The sequence below is a fragment of the Malaclemys terrapin genome, chromosome 1, assembly GCF_027887155.1.
Source record: "Malaclemys terrapin pileata isolate rMalTer1 chromosome 1, rMalTer1.hap1, whole genome shotgun sequence".
Lineage (NCBI taxonomy): Eukaryota > Metazoa > Chordata > Testudines > Emydidae > Malaclemys > Malaclemys terrapin.
The window spans coordinates 127,553,168-127,565,514 of NC_071505.1; the positions used below are offsets into that span (position 1 = coordinate 127,553,168).

Genomic DNA, 12,347 nt, shown 5'->3' on the forward strand with positions numbered 1-12,347 from the left:
AAACACCATGTCTTAAATGCCTGCTGGCCTCCTCCTGCTGACCGCCAGTGCTAACATCTACTGGGAAAGCATCCGTAATAAGAATGGCAGAGCTGTTGTTTTGAATGGAGAGGGTTCAGTTCCAGTCTCAGGAGGGAGTAATTCCTCGCATTGGCGCTCAATTTGTGATTCAACTTAAAACCCCTTCAACACAATTAGCTTGATGCTACATAGCACACATTTCCCCAGCCATCTCCATGGAACGGCTCCGTGTGGTTTGTGCTCTCTAGTTCAAGAGCCAAGCCCTGGGCCTGCATCGTTCCTCTGAACACTGGTAAGCTGGAGAGAAAGAGGGGTAGTAGTAAAGGAATGGTAGCAAGAGTCATACTTAACATTTTTATAGCATTTTATTTTATTTTTTGATCTCTGTCATCTGAAGCCTCCAGGATGACCATGGCTGGAGATGGGATACGGGGCAGAGTGGGCCAGGGCTCTGAGGTAGCACCGAGTATTCTCTCTCTCAGGTGCTTGGTTGGCTTGTTCTTGCTCACATGGTCAGGGTCTAACCAGTGGCGGATTAGTCACTAAGCCAATGGGCCTGTGCCCAGGGGCCCCAGGCAATTGGGAGCCCCCGGAAAAATGGGCACCCCTCCACACCCCGACCCGCTGTGCCCGCCTGCCCAGTACTCCTGCCGGGGAGCAGGGTCAGGGCACAGGGGCTTGCCCCACACTGTTCGGCCGGCACTCCTGCTGGGGAATGGGAGAAGCCCCGTGCCCTGACTCTGCTCTCCGGCAGGAAGGGCAGTGGGGGCAAGCCTTGGTGCTCAGACCCCATTTCCCCGGCAGGAGCCCCCGAGGTGGGGCAGGAGGGGATTGCATGCAGAAGGGGCGGAGAGGGGGCCCCACTTGCTCTGGCCAAGGGCTCCACAATGCCCTAATCTGCCTCTGGGTCTAACCAATTGCCATACATGGACTGGGAAGGAATTTCCCCCCAGGTCAGGTTGGCAGTGACCTGGTTTTATGCCTTCCTCTGCAGCATGTGGGTGTTGGTTACTGGGTATATCTCATTTAGTCATTTCCCTGCCATTCATTGCAGCGGCCTCTGACATTGGCACACCTTCCTAGTCTCTGCCTGAGGCACAGAACAGTCTTAGTCTCCTGCAGGTGGGAACAATTTGGTCTAATGTTGGTTGTTAGGTTTAGTGTGCGGGTGGCCTGTGACGTACAGAAGGTCAGACTAAATGATCTGGTAGTCCCCTTCTGGCCTTATACTTTATGACTCTGTATTCAGAGCACTAATAAATCCTCATCAGAGCCCTTTGCATGAGGAAACTGAGACAGAAAGGTGAAGTGACTTCCCATGACCCCACATTGAATCAGTGGCAGAGCCTGAACTAGACCCCTTTCTGGCTCTGAAGCCTATGTTCGCCCCTCCAGACCACAGTACCTTAACAGTGGTGGGCAAAGAAACCCACTCTCTTGCCCCAACCTGCATCAAACACACCTCTCTCTGCCATGGGCAGTGTGCTATGTGATGTGAGTAATACAGCACATTGCAGATTATTAACAACCCAAAGCCAGCCTCTACTTCAGTTTAGAGCACGCCGATTGCTAGCATACGTTTGCTTTTTGTGAACATTTCTAGTGCAGTTTTCCCACTGGTGAATTGTGTATTGTTCTGTAGTCAGGGCTTCCCTGCCTGACGCTGCCAGAGTGATGATGCTTGAGTCCCTGGGTGTACAAAACCAAGCTGCTGATTTGCATGTGCTGGTCCCTTTGCTGTTTGCCCAGCTGTGATAAGTACTTTGCAGTGTGGGAGTAAAAACAATTCCATCTGCTCTCTGGAAAGGATGAATGAACAGGGGGAGTCTTTTCTTTTTTCCCCTTCTCTCTCTCCCTTCTTTTTGCCTATAAGGCAGTCAGGCACTAGGATGGAATCTCCCAGCCTAAACGGAACAAAAATATATGTAACGTACTTGTGAATGCTATGTAAGTAGCGTATGATTTATATATTGAACTTCTGACCTCATCTATTGACTCACATTGGAACTAATGTGGAAAAGGCCTCTTTCATACTGTATACTACACATCCTACTCATATGTAACGTACCTCTAAAATACGTGATTTACTGCATACAGTACATATATGAACCACACATGTCCTTTCCTCTTATGGGAAAAGGGAGATATTGAACGTTAGTGTTGCCATTGTCGGGATTGGATATCTTTCATAAAAATGTTCCCTCATTCACCCAGAAGTTATGGTCTTATGCAAGAATTACTGGATGAAATTCTTTGGCTTGTATAATGCAGGAGTGAAGAGTAGATGATCATAATGGTCCTTTTAGGCCTTAAAATCTATGAATATATGGGTTATTGTGGAGCGCCTATGCAGCTCAGAGTTCTTTTAATGCCCAGAGCAAACACGGCTTTAGGGACCTGCAGTTGCCTCACAGAAAACTTGGAAAGCATGGCATTTTAAATCAGTTAATTCTGAAGTGTGTATGCGTGAGTGATTTTTTCCCCCCTGCTGTTTATGCCAGCTACTTCAGAGGAAGGTGTAAACCACCCCAGCAGTTCCTCTTTGCTACCATATCTAGGAGCTGGGAGTGGGTTTCTTCCTAACTCCAGGTGGTTATCAGTTTGTGCCCTGGAGCATGAGAGTGGATCAACCTCATCATTTTTATCCCAGCTAATGTAACAAATGTCAGAAGCAGGACTTCAGGTGAAGAATAAGTAACAGGAGTAGATAATCTATTAAGATACCAAGATCCAGCCTGCAGCATCAGAAAGGCGAGTGCATGTTTTTCTCCCTGTTTAAGGCATATTCTGCTTCAAGACTGAAAGAAGCACTATAAATAATTTTATTCTATTGAAGCTAATGCTCAGGAGCTGACACGACAGGCTAGCTAGAGAATGTGAGTCTCTCAGAGCCAGACTCTGCCATCTTTATTCACATGGAGTAATAACAATATCTAGCTCTTGTAGAGCGCTTTTAACCATGGATCTCAAAATTCGTTACAAAAGAGGACAGCATCATTATCCCTATTATTTTAATACAGATGGAGAAACTGAGGCACAAAGTAGTGAAGTGACTAGCCCAAAGTCTCACAGCAGAGCTGGGACTAGAACCCAGGTCTCCAGAGTCCCAAGCCAGGGCCCTAGCCACCACTGCCACCTCCCTAATTTAAGTGGAAATTTTTAAGGAAAAAGATGCTGCCCAACAGGCTTGGCCCAATGCCCAGTATGGTCAATCATTAACTGATTTCAGTGGTCATTGCATTAGGCAGAATTTAGCCCTCATGTTGTAGCACAGGTCTGATCATCCTCACTGTTTTGTTTGGTAAATGCTTTTTGTTACTTTAATATGATGCAGTAAGCATCCTTTATTGAGAATAGAGGATAAGGGGGATATAGAAAGAGTCTGTTTTCTTGCATAGTGTCCCTGGTAATAAAGATCAATGGGAAAAGAAATGGCAAAAATATAGAACACAGCATCCAAAAACATAAGCAGAGTTCATTTTCTTTTACGGAGAATATATGACAAATGTTTTAATGAAGTATTAGCAGGTCTGTATAGTTAGGTTTCCTCTCTGCCTTAAAACCCCCTTGAGCTGCACAGCCCTCCCTTTGATACCTTTCTTTTCATGAAATGATCTGTTTTAATAAGAAAAAAAAAAGAGGAAAAGAAAATATGTGATGCTCTACAGGGCAGCATTGTTTCTGAATGGAGCTTTCCATGAGGTGTCAGCAGCTCTGTCAGTGACGTTAGCCTGCCTCACGCTTACTCACATTGCAGTATTTGCGCCTCCACAAAAAGCCTCTCTGGAGTGAATTGATTCAGCACTGCAAAGGAACTGTCATGCAGTGAACAGAGTGCTTTGAAGCAAATCGTTCCACAGGAAAGTGAGGGAGGGATGAGAAGAGAGGAGAAGATCAAGGAGGAGAAGTGGTTAACCTGTTTTGTTGTCTTTGATAGCACTTTATATGCTCAAAACACTACAGAGAGACACTAATTCTCAGAACACCCCCATCAGTAGGAGGTAAATAGTATTACCTCATTTTACCAATGGGGAAGTTGAATTAGAAAGTCAAAGTGATTCAGTGTCAGATCTAGGAGTAGACTGAACAGAGGCATATGCTACGAAATGTTACTGTGTCCAAACAACAGTTGCCAAGATGATGCTGAACGTGGTTTGTTCTGGTCTATCCAGAGCAGTGAACTGTGTTCATCACTGACTCACCTAACACAAGTGTGTTCAGACATGGTAATACTTAATAGTATAGACCAGGTCAAACAGAAAACACTCACATTAATTTGCACCAATTAGCTACCCAGAGATAATCTCTGAAGTAGGCTTTAGACATGTAGAAGCCTATCACCACTGGAGAGACTGGTTCAAATGAGAGAATAATACACAAATTAAAATGAGCTTGATATTCTCATTTTCCACACACCAAAACCACCACACTAACTGGCACGACTGGAAGCCTCTGTTCAGAAGAAGCTTAGAACTCTTCCAGGTCAGGAATGAGGTGCATTAACAGAGCTGAGTGAGGGTCCAGAACTAAACAGCGGGGAGTGTTCCATGTCAGGCCTGAGGAGCTTTGCAGTAGGGAACTAGGAGAAGGCAGCACTGGAAGTGAAAGGAGTGTCATTGCCCAGGTTTGAGGTGCATAGGTAGAGCTGGTGGTTGAGGCACAAAGACTAGAATAGCAGGATTGCAGTTCAAGAGAGATGCACTGACAGAATTGCATATAGGAAACCCCTACACCCTGTGCCATTACTGTTCTTGGCCTTAGCCTTGCTGACTCTCCCTTACTTCCACGAGCCTGAATTAATTTTTGTTGAAAAAGAAAGATTGTTGGGGAGCAGAGTTTATTTATCATTAGAATTTATTATATAACTCCATAGACACACTTGGTGTTTCCCTTACAATAAAACCCAGATTCCATGCTCTAGAGCAGTGGTTTTCAACCTTTTTTCATTTGCAGACCCCTAAACATTTTCAAATGGAAGTGCGAACCCCTTTGGAATCTTAGACATAGTCTGCGGACCCTTAGCAGTCCATGGACCACAGGTGGAAAACCACAGTCCTATGGTAATGGCAACCTTTCATGGACCCCTTAGACACAGTCTGTAGACCCCCAGGGGTTTGTGGACAATAGATTGAAAAACACTGCTCTAGAGAGTACAGTCTAGTTCCTCTATGGGTATGTCTACACTACGAAATTAGTTCGAATTTATAGAAGCCGGTTTTATTGAAATCGGTTGTATACAGCCGATTGTGTATGTCCACACAATAAAATGCTCTAGGTGCTCTAGTCGGCAGACCGCGTCCACAGTACGAGGCTAGCGTCGACTTCCGGAGCATTGCACTATGGGTAGCTATCCCACAGCTATCCCACAGTTCCCGCAGTCTCCGCCGCCCCTTGGAATTCTGGGTTGAGATCCCAATGCCCGGATGATGCAAAACAGTGTCGCGGGCGGTTCTGGGTACATGTCGTCAGGCCCCTCCCTCCCCCGTCACAGCAACGGCAGACAATAGATTCGCGCCTTTTTATCTGGGTTAGTTACCTGGGTTACCTGTGCAGACAACATGGAGCCCGCTCAGCACAGCTGAGCTCACCGTCACCATATATCCTCTTGGTGCCGGCAGACGTGGGACTGCATTGCTACACAGCAGCAGCTGCTAACTGCCTTTTGGCGGTAGACGGTGCAGTAGACTGGTAGCCTTCATCGGCGATCTGGGTGCTGGCAGCCGTGGGGCTTGCCTTTTGGCAGTAAATGGTGTATTATGACTGTTAGCCGGCCTATTACAAGTCGGGTCATCGCACATTAGCAGAGTCTTCCCTGAGCAGCAGCTCGTGCAATAGGCCTGAAGACCATCGTCATACACCACCCCGTATTTGCTGCCAAGCACCCAGAAAGATGCCGAGGGCTATCAGTCACGCTGCACCGTCGTCTTAAGATGTAAAAAATAGATTTTCTCTGTATTCATTTGCTTCCCCCTCCCTCCGTCAAATCAACGGCCTGCTAAACCCAGGGTTTTCAGTTTAATCTTTGGGGGGGACCAGTCTGTGACAGTTGTTTGTGTCTCTCCCTGATGCACAGCCACCGTTCTTTATTTTAATTCCCTGTGCCTGTACGCCATGTCGTCACTCGGCCCCCCTCCCTCCTTCCCCTAGGCCGTCAGATACTACGTTTGCGCCACAGCTCGAGCCGCGAAGCGGTTCACGCCTTTTCTTTGAATTCTGGGTTGAGATCCCAATGCCCGGATGATGCAAAACAGTGTCGCGGGCGGTTCTGGGTACATGTCGTCAGGCCCCTCCCTCCCCCGTCACAGCAACGGCAGACAATAGATTCGCGCCTTTTTACCTGGGTTACCTGGGTTACCTGTGCAGACAACATGGAGCCCGCTCAGCACAGCTGAGCTCACCGTCACCATATGTCCTCTGGGTGCCGGCAGACGTGGGACTGCATTGCTACACAGCAGCAGCTGCTAACTGCCTTTTGGTAGTAGACGGTGTAGCATGAGTGATAGCCGTGGGGCTGGCAGCCGTAGGGCTGCATTGCACCAGCCCCTTCCAGGCGATGGTATATTATGACTGGTACCCGTCGTCGTCGTACTGGAGTGGCTGTCAATCATGGCCACCTGGGCAGACATGCTACTGTCTCGATGATGACGGTTACCAGTCATAATGTACTATTTTCTGCCAATTGCCCAATATTGTCTGCTAAGCACCCAGAAGAGGCCGAGGGCGATGCTGGGTGCTGGCGGACGTGGGGCTGGCAGACATGGGGCTGCATTGCTACACAGCAGCAGCCCCTTGCCTTTTGGCAGATGATGGTATATTATGATTGGTACCCATCATCATCATACTGGTATGGCTGTCACTCATGCTGCAGCGTCGGCTGCCACCTTAAGATGTAAAAAATAGATTTATTCTGTGTTCATTTGCTTCCCCTTCCTCCGTGAAATCAACGGCCTGCTAAGCCCAGGGTTTCCAGTTTAATCTTTGGGGGGACCATTCTGTGTGACAGTTGTTTGTGTTTCTCCCTGTTCCTGTACCTGTACGCCATGTCGTCACTTGGCCCTCCCTCCCTCCCTCCTTCTCCTGGTCCATCAGATACTACTTTCGCGCCTTTTTTCTGACCAGGCGCCATAGCTAGCACTGGGATCATGGAGCCCGCTCAGATCACCGCGGCAATTATGAGCACTATGAACACCACGCGCATTGTCCTGGAGTATATGCAGAGCCAGAACATGCCAAGGCGAAACCCGGACCAGGCGAGGAGGCGATTGCAGCACGGCGACGAGAGTGATGAGGAAATTGACATGGCCATAGACCTCTCACAAGGCACAGGCCCCAGCAATGTGGAAATCATGGTGTCACTGGGGCAGGTTGATACCGTGGAACGCCGATTCTGGGCCCGGGAAACAAGCACAGACTGGTGGGATCGCATCGTGCTGCAGGTATGGGACGATTCCCAGTGGCTGCGAAACTTTCGCATGCGTAAGGCCACTTTCATGGAACTTTGTGACTTGCTTTCCCCTGCCCTGAAGCGCCAGAATACCAAGATGAGAGCAGCCCTCACAGTTGAGAAGCGAGTGGCGATAGCCCTGTGGAAGCTTGCAACGCCAGACAGCTACCGGTCAGTCGGGAATCAATTTGGAGTGGGCAAATCTACGGTGGGGGCTGCTGTGATCCAATTTGCCAGGGCAATGAAAGACCTGGTGATAGCAAGGGTAGTGACTCTGGGCAACGTGCAGTCAATAGTGGATGGTTTTGCTGAAATGGGATTCCCAAACTGTGGCGGGGCCATAGACGGAACCCATATCCCTATCTTGTCACCGGAGCACCAAGCCACCGACTACGTAAACCGCAAGGGGTACTTTTCAATGCTGCTGCAAGCCCTGGTGGATCACAAGGGACGTTTCACCAACATCAACGTGGGATGGCCGGGAAAGGTACATGATGCTCGCGTCTTCAGGAACTCTGCTCTGTTTCGAAAGCTGGAGGAAGGGACTTTCTTCCCGGACCAGAAAGTGACCATTGGGGATGTTGAAATGCCTATCGTGATCCTTGGGGACCCAGCCTACCCCTTAATGCCATGGCTCATGAAGCCGTACACAGGCAGCCTGGACAGGAGTCAGGACCTGTTCAACTACAGGCTGAGCAAGTGCCGAATGGTGGTGGAATGTGCATTTGGACGTTTAAAAGCGCGCTGGCGCAGCTTACTGACTCGCTCAGACCTCAGCGAAAAGAATATCCCTATTGTTATTGCTGCTTGCTGTGCGCTCCACAATATCTGTGAGAGTAAGGGGGAGACCTTTATGGCGGGGTGGGAGGTTGAGGCAACTCGCCTGGCCGCTGATTACGCGCAGCCAGACACCAGGGCGGTTAGAGGAGCACAGCAGGGCGCGGTGCGCATCAGAGAAGCTTTGAAAACGAGTTTTGTGACTGGCCAGGCTACTGTGTGAAACTTCTGTTTGTTTCTCCTTGATGAACCCTCCAACCCCCCCCCCCCCCCCGACCCGGTTCACTCTACTTCCCTGTAAACCAACCACCCCACCCCACCCTCCCCTCCCCCTTGCAGAGGCAATAAAGTCATTGTTTTTTCACATTCATGCATTCTTTATTAGTTCCTTACAGAGGTAGGGGGATAATTGCCAAGGTAGCCTGGGATGGGTGGGGGAGGAGGGATGGAAAAGGACACACTGCATTTTAAAACTTTAACTCTTATTGAAGCCCAGCCTTCTGATGCTTGGGCGATCATCTGGGGTGGAGTGACTGGGTGGACGGAGGCCCCCCCACCGTGTTCTTGGGTGTCTGGGTGAAGAGGCTATGGAACTTGGGGAGGAGGGCTGTTGGTTACACAGGGGCTGTAGCGGCGGTCTCTGCTCCTGCTGCCTTTCCTGCAACTCAACCATACGCTCGAGCATATCACTTTGATGCTCCAGCAGACGGAGCATTGCCTCTTGCCGTCTGTCTGCAAGCTGACGCCACCTATCGTCTTCAGCCCGCCACCTCTCCTCTCGTTCATGTTGGGCTTTTCTCATCTCCGACATTGACTGCCTCCACGCATTCTGCTGTGCTCTATCAGCCTGGGCGGACATCTGCAGCTCCGTGAACATCTCGTCCCTCGTCTTACGTTTTCTCTTTCTAATGTTCACGAGCCTCTGCGAAGGAGAAACATTTGCAGCTGGTGGAGGAGAAGGGAGAGGTGGTTAAAAAGGACACATTTTAGGGAACAATGGGTACACTCTTTCATTACAAGGTCGCATATTTCGGCTTGCAGGCAGCCATCGTAGGCCACAGTGTTTTGGCTTTTTTAACCTTCTTAACATGCGGGAAAGGTTGCAAACAGCAGCGCATTTCCCATATCAAGGATGAATTGGGTTGTCCATTTAAAATGGGGTTTCAATGTAAAAGGAGGGGGCTGCGGTTTCCCGGTTAACATGCGGCACAAACACAAGTAAACCACCCCCCCACACACACACACACACGATTCTCTGGGATGATCACTTCACCCCTCCCCCCCACCGCGTGGTTAACAGCGGGGAACATTTCTGGTCAGAAGAGCAGGAACGGGCGCCTCTGAATGTCCCCCTTAATAAAATCACCCCATTTCAACCAGGAGAGCTTTCTGGAGATGTCCCTGGAGGATTTCCGCCCCATCCCCATACACGTTAACAGACTTGCTTGCTTTTTTTTTGTAATGTTTACAAATATTTACAAAGTTACACTCACCAGAGGTCTCCTGTGTGCCCTGAGGGTCTTGGGTGAGTTCGGGGGTTACTGGTTCCAGGTCCAGGGTCACAAACATATCCTGGCTGTTGGGGAAACCGGTTTCTCCGCTTCCTTGCTGCTGTGAGCTACCTACAGTACCTCCATCGTCATCTTCCTCGTTCCCCGAACCGTCTTCCCTGTGTGTTTCTCCAGTGAGAGAGTCATAGCACACGGTTGGGGTAGTGGTGGCTGCACCCCCTAGGATCGCATGCAGCTCCGCGTAGTAGCGGCAAGTTTGCGGCTCTGCCCCGGACCTTCCGTTTGCTTCTCTGGCTTTGTGGTAGGCTTGCCTTAGCTCCTTAATTTTCACGCGGCACTGCTGTGTGTCCCTGTTATGGCCTCGGTCCTTCATGGCCTTGGAGATCTTTTCTAATACTTTTCCATTTCTTTTACTGCTACGGAGTTCAGCTATCACTGCTTCATCTCCCCATATGGCGAGCAGATCTCGTACCTCCCGTTCGGTCCATGCTGGAGCTCTTTTGCGATCCTGGGAGGACTCCATGACGGTTACCTGTGCTGATGAGCTCTGCGTGGTCACCTGTGCTCTCCACGCTGGGCAAACAGGAAATGAAATTCAAACCTTCGCGGGTCTTTTCCTGTCTACCTGGTCAGTGCATCTGAGTTGAGAGCGCTGTCCAGAGCGGTCACAATGAAGCACTGTGGGATAGCTCCCGGAGGCCAATAACATCGAATTCCGTCCACACTACCCCAATTCCGACCCGCAAAGGCCGGTTTTATCGCTAATCCCCTCGTCGGAGGTGGTGTAAAGAAACCGGTTTAAAGGGCCCTTTAATTCGAAAGAAAGGGCCTCGTTGTGTGGACGTGTCCAGGCTTAATTCGGTTTAACGCTGCTAAAGTCGACCTAACCCCGTAGTGTAGACCAGGCCTATGACACATACCTAACAGGTCTCCTCCTGCAGGAGGATACAAGTTTAACCTTTCTTGGGGAAAGGAGGATTTAAAGACTGGAACTTGGAGGACTAAACTAGGAAATATTTTGGAATGCAGCATTCCCTAATGACATGGCTGTGTATGTAGAAAGCATTTTTGAGAAAGCACCACGTCCAAGTACAAGAGTCATTCAATCCAAGGAACGTTGTCTCAGTGAATCAAAGATGAGATGCAAGTGCAGGAGGTCAGATTAGATGGTCACTGGGGTCCCTTCTGGGTTTACAATCTGTTAATCTATGCATGAAGAAGGGAGAGGAGGGGAGGCGTGTTGGTTGGAAGAAGAAACAGGTGTTTAATAAATGAGGAAATGGTTGCTCTGGGAGAGGCCGACGGGAAATGCAAAGAAACATTACATAGTTTTTAAACTTTGGGGGATATTCTTTGGGGTGTTTGTTACCATCCGTATTTGTGTGGAAGGCAGGGAAAGTCACTCTTGGGTGTTTCAAGGTCCTTCTCCTCTTTTTTAAAGTCCTTAATGTCCTAGATCTGTGCTGTATTATACCCCACCTCATCCTTCGTATCCAACCACAAGAGCTGCAATTGACACGAGTGCTGCAGTTGGCAGTTCTCAGGATTAAACTCTTGGGGTCTGGAAACAGATTGTTTCCACTGGGAGGACCTTAGGCTGTGGAATTCCTTCTACCAGAGAGGAAGATGAGTCTGAGTCTCAATATTTTTTTAAACCATGGTGCACATCTCTTTGCATAGACCTTCTCCTAAGGATGGAGCTACAGAAAACACCCACCTCAGTGATCCCACTCTAACCAATGACTAAATTGCAGGAGGGGTAGAGAGTTTAGGTCCTCTTGCAGAGACAATTAGATGTGATTCTTTGTTTTGTAAGTGGCTCATAATGCAATGCTAAGGAGTACATTACAAATGAAGACAGATTTGATATGGTGTCTTTCTGCTGAGTAACTGCTGTTCAGATCAGCGGTATCTCGTTCCTTTCGGGAGTCAAGTACGTGCTCATCTGAAGCTCCAGAAGCTTGCTCTCAATTCCCCTCCTGACTCAGATTCAGTTCTGTATGTAACTTGATGCGGGGGGCTTTCCGATTAGCTGCTTTGGGAATCTGAATCTTTCATACCAGCAGAACAGAATTCATTACCCATGACTTTTTTTTTTAACCCTGGCAAAAGGGCTGCATATCATTTTTTTAAAAATAACCAACTACAAGATTTGTAGTTATGTTTGCAAAGATTGGGGTAATCAGTCTCATAGAATAGTGTGTCAGGAAGGAAACGTCTTCCCATATGCAGCAGCATACAATCAGCCAGGTGCAATATAAAAAAGGGTGGTTCATCTTGCTCTGAAGCATAAGATTTTAAGCACTGCCAGGGGCTATGTACCAAAGATCTGATCAGATATGGCAAATTTTATGTTTCTATGCGCAGTGTGAAGCTTTCCTTTCTACATAACGCATTGTAACAAGTCAAACAATGAGTCATCTCATAAGGGGAAAAGGAAAGGAAGCTTTTATCTCCCAATGGATAAGAGATAATCTGCCTGCCTATCTATCTAGGTATAAGCAGCTGCCTGAAAATTAAGCTGCTTTTTTCTCCTTGGGAAGGAAGCCATTTTAAAATTGTATGTAAGACTGATATTTTAATCTCACCCATCC

The 12,347-nt window shown here is 48.4% G+C and overlaps 1 protein-coding gene across 4 annotated transcripts in view; it reads left to right on the forward strand.

The window, feature by feature from the left end:
• The window catches only part of ETV6 (ETS variant transcription factor 6), a 167,046-nt gene that overhangs the window by 120,694 nt on the left and 34,005 nt on the right, over positions 1 to 12,347 (forward strand). The gene's annotated exons all lie outside the window — the stretch shown is intronic.